Below are 11,982 nucleotides of genomic sequence, written 5' to 3' on the forward strand. Positions count from 1 at the left end.
GTGGTATATAAATTCAATAAATAAATAAAAATAAATAAACAATCAATCAGTGCAATGGAATTCCCCCCTTGTGCCTCATGCCAAATCAAGCCCCATACAGAGTGTTGGGGGGAACCCAGAAGAGAGTAAGGGGGAGCATGGAGGAAGGAGAGGGGGAGAATGCTACATTTGCAAGGAGAAATCCTTGCTCTGATGGATCATTCTGCTTAGTGCTCCACTGAATGCAGCCCATATATGCAAAATATAAATTTATATATTCATTGGTTGCTTTTCTGCCTGAAGCAGTTTACTTCAAAGCAGTTTCCTCCAAAACACATCAATAAAATATAACAATTAAATATATGAATGGGAGCCAAGATCCTATTCATATCTTTCTATGTGATGCTTTTCTTTTATTTTTTAAAAAGAAAACAAAAGACGAATACGTGGCCACATAGGCATGGGTGCACCCGAATTATGCTTCTTATGTAAACTGCAACCCTGGCTCCCCCCTGTAAAATGCTATTCCTATCATTGCTGAAGAGCAGTGTAAATCAACCTTATCTTCCTGTTCTTTCGTGTTTGCATACCAGTTTGTTTGCCTCTCATTCCCAGTGCTATCTCATTTTCATGCCGTCTATACAAAATGATAGAACGATGTCAAGGGCGTTCAATGGCCCAGCACAAAATTCCTCTCTTCTTTCTCCGGGGAGCCCTACGCACGACAGCAAGGTGCTCCTGACTCCCTAACACCGTAAGGCTATCTTAAAACTAGCAGTGGGGAGGATGCACATTTGTTCCATGTTGTGGCATGATGAACTCCTCTCAGATCCATGTATGGATTGGAACATTAATCTGTGGATCAAGTCACAAAGTTGAGGATCCAATGAGGACATGGATCTATACCGTACTTACAAGGTGGTCTAAGAACTACCTTTCTCCTTATGTAACATTTTACGACTCCTTTGAAGCAGCCAATACCTCCTCTGTGAACTCATGCTAAAAGAGGCTTTTTAAAAAACCATCTTCCATTTACTGAAAGAGTTGCTGGCATCTATGATGTCAATCCATTTCTTAACCAAATGGACTTGTACATTCTTTTGTATACAGTACTGTCATTCCACCCTGTTCTAGGCTTTTTCAGCACCCAAAAAATAAATAAATTCATTATTGTGTATTCTTAAAATGGCCAATAATATATATGTTTTTAACTTGCAAATATCCATATCCAAGGGCATGCTTTTTACAAAACCTGATTGATCTAGCTCAATATAATTGGTGATAATCTTGATCTCTTCAAAATGGCACTCTGTACTGCCAGTACCTGATGAGACCATGGCAAACATCATGATATGGCTATATAATGCTGACAGTAAAAAATAAATAAAAGCACCTGCAGCAGTACTGATGGGAGGAGAAATCACTACAGCAACAGTGAAATTGGCACCATGGAAGTAATTGCTATGCAAGATTCACTGCAAACAACATGACTGGAATTTAAGTTTTTACCTCCAGCATTAAAGTGTGGTTTGGAACTTTATCTGCCCCGCCCCATACACGGGGCAACTTTGCAGGTGGATGGCATCACCCATCTGGCATCATAATGATGTCAGGTCAGGTAATAGACACTTGTGAACATTGCTCCATGGGGAGAGATCATTTAAAGGGCACAGCGCTTCCCAAATCAGCTGATTAGCCCAAGTGCTCAACAATCAGCCTCCCAAACACCGAGCCTAGAGCTTGCAAGGTACCACTTTGTGTCAGACACTAAAGAAATTGTTATGTTAAAGCATCAAATTGCGCTATGCAATCTCAGCTAGACTTTTAAGAGATTTTTTAGGTGACATAATATGGGATTGATAATCTACCAGCATGCTAGAACTAACTCATGTGTATAAGCAATTGAGAATTTCAACATTGGTGGAAGGAAAGTTACCCGTGGATCACTGAGAAGCCAATACTAGTTACAGACTGAATACAGTTTTATTGATCATATCAGTAGATAAATTGGCTGATGGGCAGCCCTGAGACATGATAAGGAACCTGAAAATAGATTGCATTGCTAATCTTTGTAATTTGTTTTTTAAAAATGTGTTGCCTTCTAATACATAATGGCTTGTGAAATTGTCTGGATCATAGTCTCAAAATTTATTTGTCATATCTGTAATTTATCTACCATATTTTTCCATGTATTAGACGAGGTTTTTTGACTCAAAAATCATGTCCAAAATCTGGGGTCGTCCAATACAGGGATAGTGGCGGTGGCAGGGTGGGGGTGGGGGAGCGGTGTGCCTGCCAGCCAGCCGGTTGACAGGAGCGCAACTTCTCCCGATGCCGCAGAGAGCGGGAAATGATCCAGGGAGTGTTTCCTGCCCGCAGCTGCATGGGGGGAGAAGCTCAACAACTTTGGGCCGTCTTCCCTCATTTTCTTAAAATTGAGTTGCTTATACATGGGGGTGTCTTATAGATGGAAAAATATGATATGTCTCTCCTAGAAAATTTTGCCAATTTACCTAACCTAATTGTTTTTCTGCCAGAATCACAGTAAATTACAGTGGTGCCTCGCAAGACGAAATTAATTCGTTCTGTGAGTTTTTTCGTCTTGTGAATTTTTCATCTTGCGAAGCATGGTTTCCCATAGGAAATGCATTGACGGTTTCCCATAGGAATGCATTGAAAAAGGCGCAAGACGTTTTCGTCTTGCGAAGCAAGCCCATAGGGAAATTCGTCTTGCGAAGCAACTCAAAAAACAAAAAACTCTTTCGTCTTGCGAGTTTTTCGTCTTGCGAGGCATTTGTCTTGTGAGGTACCACTGTATACCCAAAGTGAATATTGAAAAGACTGCAATCCTTCTCTGATGCGGGTATGAAAGTTACAAGGTCCCAGCTGGGTTTTAGATGTCAAGTGGCATTTTCAAAAAGGCTGGAATGGCACCTCTTCATTTCATCATTGTTATCAATTGCTAATGAGCTGCAATAGCCTCCCAAACGTTTATCTGCACAAAATAACAAGGAATGTACACAGGACACACTAATACAGTGTTCCAAAAGATGAACAGTATTCCAAAAGATACTGTGCTCACCAGAGAACTAGAATTAGCAGCACTGGTCCAAGACTCCTCTTCTTGCAGTGGAACAGCAAAACACATCCTGCCACAAGCAGTTAAGGTACATAGAACCCAAGGCCAGCCCAGATATTTGGGTGCCAGAAACAGAATATCCCACAAGTGCCTCTCCCTTGGAGTAAAATAATATAAATAGCATCATCATCATCATCAACAACAACTTAAATGTCTATGAATTTGCTGCCCTTTTACGATGCCCAAAATTTGCTTCTGCTGTTTGTGTTGCTACCAAGGAGAGGCTCTTCACACAAGAGGCAAGCCGCTTTGTGAAGCACCGTCCTCTCCTTTAAAAGGGTGTGGGGCAGGCATAGGCAAACTTGGCCCTCCAGAGGTTTTGGGACTACAACTCCCATCATCCCTGACCATTGGTCCTGTTAGCTAGGGATGATGGGAGTTGTAGCCCCCAAAACATCTGGAGGGCTGAATTTGCCTATGCCTGGTGTGGGGTTTGGAGTGTGAGGAGCTTGAAGTAAGAGGGAAGGGATTTGAAGCGAGCTGCGAGGGGATAGGTAAGGGGGTGAATGTGGGGGGAAGGGCAAAGGGGCAGGTGGAGTTGGCAAGTGGAGTGAGCAGGAATGATAGTCATAATAATAATAATAATAATAATAATAATAATGATGATGTTGCATCTCCTTTGGGAGCTGATGTTTCCTTTTGTTGACTGCTGGAATCATTGGCTTTGTCTTAATTAAGAACAGCTGCAACAGTTGCCATTGAAACTCATTGTGAAGCTGACCTAGCAATACTTGCCGGGCAGATGTACGACAAGGAGGAGCTGGCAAGTTACCCAGCGCAGTTCTGGCCAGCACAATTAAAGGAAGTTGTCAGCTGTGCCATTGGAAATTCCCATGAAAATCAATTACACACTGAAGTGACAGAAACACTGCGTTGTTGGAAGATTTACTTAGCAATTATGAAGAGGGAAGTTTAGGGAAGTTTTTAGTGTTCGACTTTTTATTGTGTTTTTAATATCCTGTTTGAAGCCGCCCAGATGGGTGGGGTAATAATAATAATAATAATAATAATAATAATAATAATCTTTCTAGGTGACTTTGGACAGATGGCCTAAGCAAATTGAATGCTGCAATGGACCAGAGTCAGTTACTAATGGCTGTTGTGAAATGATGAAGTATTCCTCCAGATCAAAAAAAGCCTGTGTTCCCTTGCAACTTTTCTCAACCATTGCTGAAGAAAGTTAACAGAAGCAAATGTACGAGAGACTATGCAACTATTCAACAGGAGGGATATTTAGCATCTGTTACCCTCCCCATCACTACCTTATGTTTGTAACATGGCAGCCTCCATTGGCCTGTTCTTTGGGCCAATGTGCTGGACTGAAAAGTTGACAAGACCACTGAGGCATGCTGGGAAATCAACTCGCCTTCACCCTTTCCCCCTTTCCCTCGTGACCAGACTTCCTGGCTCCTCGCTCTGATGTGTGGCAATAAAGGGGGAACTGATAACAATTGGCAGAAACAAAGGTTTGCTGGGTTAATTCCTTTCACCAAGTAGTCCCCTCAACTCAGGAAACAGTTTGTTTTCTTGCCAAATACATATGATGCGAATTAATGACAAACCTGAGTCAATAAGACAACACCTGGTTGCCAGACTTCCTGATAAATCAGGAACTAGTATTTAAAAGCACGTAGGCATATCCTCAGGTTCACCTGACAAGCAGTCGGTCCATCCCTACCACCTTCCTGCCTCACCTTACCCCTTCCTCCCATGAATGCCTGTGGGACTAAACCCACAGGGAAAGGATAGATTTTGGCTCCTCACTCACACCAATGTACCTTCTTCTCCTGGACTCTACACACAGACCCTCTTCTTGAGAGGAACATCAGAACAAGAAGGTAAACGATTCTATTGCCTCATTGTGATCATCCTAACTCAAGGCTGCTACACAGCAGATGCTGTGTTTCTAAGAGCTGGAAATCACACAAAAACCTAAAGCATAGGATTCCTAGTACTAGGTCCCAGTTCTGGCTTTAGCATGTGTGCGCTAAAGCATGTGGGAAGCAGCGCGAGGGCTGGGGTGGCACCAAGTTTTGGCCTTGCACCATAGTAACCAAGTCCGCTAGAAGAGTTACATCATGAAGTCTTCCCCGTGGGTTTTGTTGAAGGATGAGCACCTGGAAAGGCTGCAATGGTGAGATGTTTTGTAAGACGAAAGAGAGGAAACTCACAAAGCCCCACCTGAAAAAATAATATCGACATGGCCAAAGCCCTGCATCTGCCCATAAGTATTTCATGAAAGTTTGCTCTTCCTTTTTGTGATTTCTGGTGCTATTTCTTTCCTAATGAATTTATTCTTTTCTCATGAATTCATGGAGAATGACCAGGAGGAATTATCAGCACGGCACTACTGAAAAGGTTATTGGCTATTTCCAGCACAGAGGCAGCCAACTTAAGAATTGTCTCAGCTTCCATTCGCTATCCACTATCTGCTGCTCCATTCTCCATTTGCTGCCATTCTCTTGAAACTTTCTATTCCGTTTTTCTAGTTCCAGCAACTGTTGTTTTGGCAGTAAAGATTACGGTAATCTTTAAGAAGATCTGCCCGAAGGTCACAAATATTTTGCAAAGGGAAAAAGGGCAGAGTCAGATTATGGGAGGAACATGGGGTCCCTTGGTTGGCTCAAAAAGAAGCTGAAAATAAAGGCCAACCTTTTATTCTGATTTAATAATATTTACATTCTTTTCAGCTCATAAGCATAAAAACACACAAAACGTCACATCTGGTACAGAAGGTTGCTTCATATAAACCATGACAGGATACATCTTGTGAATAAGCGAAGGCTTATATTTGCAGGTGATTTATTTTATTTTATCCTAGGTCTGGATGTCAATCCATAACTCGTCTGCAGTTCTTGTCCACGCTGCTTATTTCCAGGGGTTATAAAGCAGTACTGTAGTTCAGTAAAGTTGCCCATGTTTCCTTGTCCTCCTGTGACTCTCAATATCTTTGTTAATTTCTCTGCTAATGCAGTACCATTGGTCTGGTCCAGCCTTCACCAACGTGGTACTCTCCAGATGTTTCAGACTAGAACTCCCATTAGCCCCAGCACAGACATGCTGATGGGATTTGTAGTGCAAAAGACTTGGAAGGTTGGTCTAGTGACAACTTTTTGTGCCTCCCAGTTGTGAGCTATGACTTGTCAAGTGGCTGCCATCATGAGATGTAGGTCTGAAGTATACATAAGGGCCAAGAATCTTGCTATACCCAGAAAATATTTTTCATCTAGAATTGGCTTCCATTGTGCTAATATACTCCTATGGTGGATCATTCATAGAATCATAGAACTCTAGAGTTCGAGGAGACCACAAGGGCCATCCAGTCACTCAAACATGAAGTAGCCACCTATTTATTTCCTTGAAATAATTCATTTACTGCTTTTTTCCTTCTAATATAGTGGTTGCTGACTCATTTGCAACTCATCATCCACTAAGATTCTCCGCCCAGCAATATTGTCGATTTACATATGAATGTATGCAAATTTAATTGACTGAAACTCTCCTACATAGGAGAGAATGCTTCTTCTACTATGGTGTTTGCTGAAACATGTACGTGCATCGTCTCAAAACAAGTACACATACATTTTTCTTCTCTAAATTTGCAAAATATAAGCAAATTTGGTTAATAACTTGCTGAAACACATATGGTTAATCTGTTAAGATTTATTTTATGGTTGAGGTGTTTTACATTTATTAGTCATGAGTATGACTAAAATACTAGAATTTTACCTTCAGGCTACTCCCGGCATAGAATCGCAGGATAAACAAAACAGCCACTCGCTTTTCACTAGTCATTGTCATCCTAACTAATGAATGAAATTAAAAAAGGGTGCAGCTGGTGGCAATGGAAGCAGCTGCAAGCACTGTCTGTGTTTTAGCTGTGCTTGGACTGGCTGTTGCCCCAGACCCTTTGTGACATATATGCTTTGTCAAATTTCCCAGCCTTGGTGGTAAAGAAAATTTGGAAAGGATGCCATTTTTAAATCCAAATAAGCATCGCCATCCTCGGTCAGAGGCAGTAATGCTTCTGAACCCCAGTTGCTGGAGACTGCAGGAAGGAAAAGTGCTCTTGCCCTCAGGTCTCGCTTGCAGGTGTCCCACAGACACCTGCCTTGCCACTGTGAGAACAGGAGGCTGGACTAGACGGGCCCTTGGCCTGATCCAGCCAGCTCCTCTTATGTTTGCAAAGGATGTGGAAAATGGGTGGGTGCAGGGAGTACAAGATTAGGAAAGGGACCTGTTTAGCTGAATCATTTAGCTGCATCCATCTCCTCAGAGTATTGCGAAAGAACAATGTCAATCAACATTTGATGATCTCCTTCTACCGGTCCACAATAGAAAGTGTCCTTTCATACTGCATCACGGCGTGGTACGCTGGTTTGACATCAACTGACAGGAAGTGCCTACAGAGGGTGGTGAATACAGTGCAAGATATTATGGACTGTCCCGTGAATCCGCTGGATGAAATAGCGGAAGAACGTTGCCTCAGGAGAGTGAGGAAAATTCTCAGGGATGATTCACACCCTGGCCGGCACTTTCTTGATCTTCTTCCCTCAGACAGAAGATATAGAAGCATGATTAGTTGCACCAACAGGGTAAAGAACAGCTTCTATCCGTGGACTGTTAGGCTGCTGAATGAAAAGATAACAACAGGGCAACTGACTTTTGGGTTTGGTGTGTGTTTTCAGTAAATGAGGGGAATTAAGACTAAGAGAGCTGAGTGGGGGGTGCTCGTGTAATCTCACTGTATACAAGCTGTACAACTGACAATAAAGTATTTCAATTCAGTTTCAATTCAATGATTTCAAACACACAGTGCTTCTCTTTTGGGATTTTTCAAAGCCACATACATTGGGTAACATCTTCCCATATACACAGCTCAAGGGGGGGGGGCGAAATTTGCCTGCCTCCTGAGGAGGATTAAAAGGGAAATAAGCCATTCTTTTGCTTATAGGCCCTGCCACCCTGCAGGGCACTTGCCCTCCGCCTGTTCCCACTCCTGCCCTCTTCCCTAGCTTCCTCGCGCCACTTTTCCTTCTTCCGCAACGGTGTTACTGGTGGTCTATTGCGTGCTCACCAGATGTTTTCCCCATGCTATCATAAGATTATTTTTAAAGTGGCTTCTTAGAACAGATGCTCCAGTATCCTTGCCTTGGCTTAAAGCGCTCTGTTCGACAAACAACAACAACCACGGAAAAAGAGCAGATTGCTTTGCTGCTGTCCTTTTGATCTGAAGGGGAGGGAGGGGAGGGGGGAGAGAAGAGGGAGAGAGGAAAATCCCACACACAAATGAGGCTGGCTTGCACTGCGGACCGTTTGGCAGGAGAGCACCTGGGGCGGTGGGTGTCTCCTGATTCCCTGCTCCTCATCACTGGTGCTGCCTGCAGATGTTTCATCGGGGCCTTTCTTCTGAAGCCTGCGCTTCCCCCTTGGTGACCTAGTCCCTCACTCCCACTGCTTTTGTTTAAGCTCGTGTTCAGCAGAGTGTCAGCACTGCCGGTTCCAAAGTATTTCCCGACTTCTGCCAGCATCCCGGCTTCATCACCCGCTTATCCTCGGTGGCCAGTTCTAGTTTGCTTGCAGGTCGTTTCTTACACGTAAACGCTCTGGGTCAAAAAAAGAAAAGAATAATCATCATTTTGCCTCCCCCTGGCCTCTTGAGTACATTGTAGGGGGGCGCTGATAAAATCCTGAATGTGTCATTAACAAGTGAAGTGTGCAGTGGCAAAAATAAAATAAAATAAAAATGTCGATATTGTTACGCACACCCTAATCCCTGAGCAGCAAGAGACTCGGGGGGGGGGGGTGCCCTTTTCCAGGGTTCAGTTTCCTTGCAGTAAATGTCATCGGAGGCTGTGGTGTCTTTAGAATATATGGTTTTACCAGCATGCAGATGCAACCCCAGATGCGGACATGGGTGGCGCTGTGGACTAAACCACAGAGCCTAGGGCTTGCCGATCAGAAGGTCGGCGGTGCGCATCCCTGCGAAGGGGTGAGCTCCCATTGCTAGGTCCCTGCTCCTGCCAACCTAGCAGTTCGAAAGCATGTCAAGTGCAAGTAGATAAATAGGTACCACTCTGGCAGGAAGGTAAATGGCATTTCCGTGTGCTGCTCTGGTTCGCCAGAAGCGGCTTAGTCATGCTGGCCACATGACCCGGAAGCTGTACGCCGGCTCCCTCGGCCAATAAAGCTAGATGAGCACTGCAACCCTTGAGTCAGCCACAACTGGACCTAATGGTCAGGGGTCCCTTTGCCTTTAGATGCAACCTGAGCCTAGAGGGTGCCAGGGCACAACCTAAATATTTCAGCAAATCTTGCCGCCCCATTAAGTTCCCAGGGAGAACTAACAACATCTGGGGTGCCCTATAGGCTGAATCAGTCTGCCTCCCAATTACTGGGAATGACAAGTGGGGTGGCGCTGCACCCAGATTCAGCTTCTGGGCTTCCCATAGGCATCCGGTTGGCCACTGTGAGAACAGGATACTGGATTAGATTGGTCATTGGCCTAATCCAGCAAGCCCTTTTTATTTTCTTATGGAATAGGATTGTGCTGCAATTTATTCAGCCAGTCTGCCCCAATCTTATTAACATTTTTTAAAAAGTTAACATTTAAATATTCAGATTGATTTTCAATGCTTCCTTTGAAGGCAAGCTAGAAAATTATCTCAATCTATTCCAAGTAAAGCCCCCGTTTGTTTCCCCTCATATTGTCCTTTAATTATATCCATTTGTGGGTTGCTGTCCTGCAGCAATGTCAAGAGAGCACACCCAAATTGTATTAAGCTCAGACGAGTGGTTCTATAAAAGATTCAATAAAACCCATAAGGTGAATTTAAATGGGAAACAAAGAGCAATTTTGTAACAGATTTCCTCTTGCATGCAAACATCTTCCAGCTAATGGAATTGCAAAAAGGTATTTCAGAAATCTTCGTTTTTGCCATTTGGCACAAGATATATGATTGAGTCATTGTGGTTACACACATTACATTGATTTGTGATTTCCTCATTTACTAATTCACACACAAAAAATCTTAAACCAGTGGGTGAAACTCTGAAACAATAGATACAATAAGGGCCCCACCCAGAGGGTGTTGGGCTTCTGAATTATCAACTTGTGCCATCATACAAGGGGTAGAGAGATCAGCAACAGCAGCAACAGCAACAGCCCTCTCTTTCGTCTTTCATCCTCCACACCCCTATCCTCTCATTCCCAGTTTGGAACCAAACATTCTGCACATGTAAGTACATGCAAGTGAATGGAACCAGCTGTTGTTGAGGACTGCCACTCAGTCACGGAGTTACAAAAGCAGGATGCCTGAGGTTTGCTTTCACAGGGAGATGCTGACTTTAGGGTTGCATTCCTACCATACATTGAAAGGGCATGGCTTTCCCCAAAGAACCTGGGGAATTGTAGTTTACTCCTTCACAGAGCTACAACTCCCGGCACCCTTAACACACTACAGTCGGTCAATAGGAGCATATTTCAAACCTCCTTAATTTTAATTTGCTTGCAGAAGAGGTACACGTAAGGGACAACAGTCTACACCAGGCATGTCCAAAGTCCATTTTGGGGGTTTAATCCTGCCCCTGTGGCAGTTTATTTCCTGAGGTAAAATCAAAAAAGGTCAACAACTTTGGTCAGCCCTTTGGTCGGCCCCCATGGCCCTTCACTTCATCAAATCTGACCCTCTTTGAAAGAAGTTTGGACACCACTGTTCTACACCCATGTCACAGTGAAGAACACCAAATAATAAAAGGTGTGTGTGTCGTCATGCCTTCCTCTGTGGTGTGGGTGTGGGTGTTTTACCCTGTCCTTCACCCTAAGCTTACACCCAAGTTACATTCAGACAGTTTTACTTAGAAAGTTCAACCAAATTTTGTGTTTAAGATCTTTAGGAGATGCTATGGCTCATGGATTCTATGGTGCCTCTTTTGACATGTGAGATGTAACATGTAACATGTAACATGTGAGGTGTAACGTTACATCAGATAGTGTTCACATATCTGTCTTTTCGGTTGATGAAAAGCTGTGTTCTGAGAGGATCGTGAAGGTTTACAGTGAATGTGTACACATTCTACCCACTGGTGTGAATGGAACATATGGGATGCACACACGGAAAATACACATGTGGAAAGTCATTTTCAAATTTTATTTGTAGCATACAACAGAAGAGCAATGACTGGATAGCACTAGGTGCCGCCTGTCTGGAAATAGTCACTTACAGGTGAAAAAAAACAACACTTGGAAGTAGTTCTTGTACAAAGAACTTGACTTCCCCCCTCCTCTGCCAAAGATGACATGGGTGCTGTATTCTCCACTACATCACTGTTGGAAACTTCAAGAAAAAGGCACTGATAAAATAATAATAATAATAATAAATTTTATTTATATCCCGCCCTCCCCAGCCGAAGCCGGGCTCAGGGCGGCTAACAACAATTAAATAATCAAACAATCAAATAATCAAACATTCTAAAAACATTCCATTATAAAAATTAATTAAAGTCAAATTAATGGCAACCGTTGAGCAAAATTCTGTGCAGGTTGCCAGAGGAGGGAGTCAGGCTGGGACCTGACCAAAGGCCTGGTGGAACAACTCTGTCTTGCAGGCTCTGCGGAAAGATGTCAGGTCCCGCAGGGCCCTAGTCTCTTGTGACAGAGCGTTCCACCAGATTGGAGCCGCAGCCGAGAAAGCCCTGACTCTTATCCAAATGACTAGTACTTCTTTAAAAATTTCATCTGGGTTTCCTGAATTTGTTCAGTTCATATACCACTACAACCAATAGACTGAAGCTAAATCCTGAAAGTGTGTTCCAAGTTCTTGAGTCCAGGAGGCGGGATGATAGCCTGTTCTGGACAGTCCCAA

At 43.4% G+C, this 11,982-nt stretch overlaps 1 long non-coding RNA gene across 1 annotated transcript; it reads right to left on the reverse strand.

Annotated features, from left to right (window-relative positions):
- Positions 1-1,022: 1,022 nt before the first annotated feature.
- Positions 1,023-6,912, reverse strand: LOC310658876. The gene is made up of 3 exons (XR_014502516.1): positions 6,848-6,912; positions 3,062-3,215; positions 1,023-1,114 (listed from the first exon to the last, which is right to left on the reverse strand). It is a non-coding gene; the product is annotated as an uncharacterized lncRNA (long non-coding RNA).
- Positions 6,913-11,982: the final 5,070 nt, after the last annotated feature.

This window comes from Podarcis tiliguerta, assembly GCF_965153285.1.
Source record: "Podarcis tiliguerta genome assembly, chromosome: 10".
In the NCBI taxonomy this organism is placed as follows: Eukaryota; Metazoa; Chordata; class Lepidosauria; order Squamata; family Lacertidae; genus Podarcis; species Podarcis tiliguerta.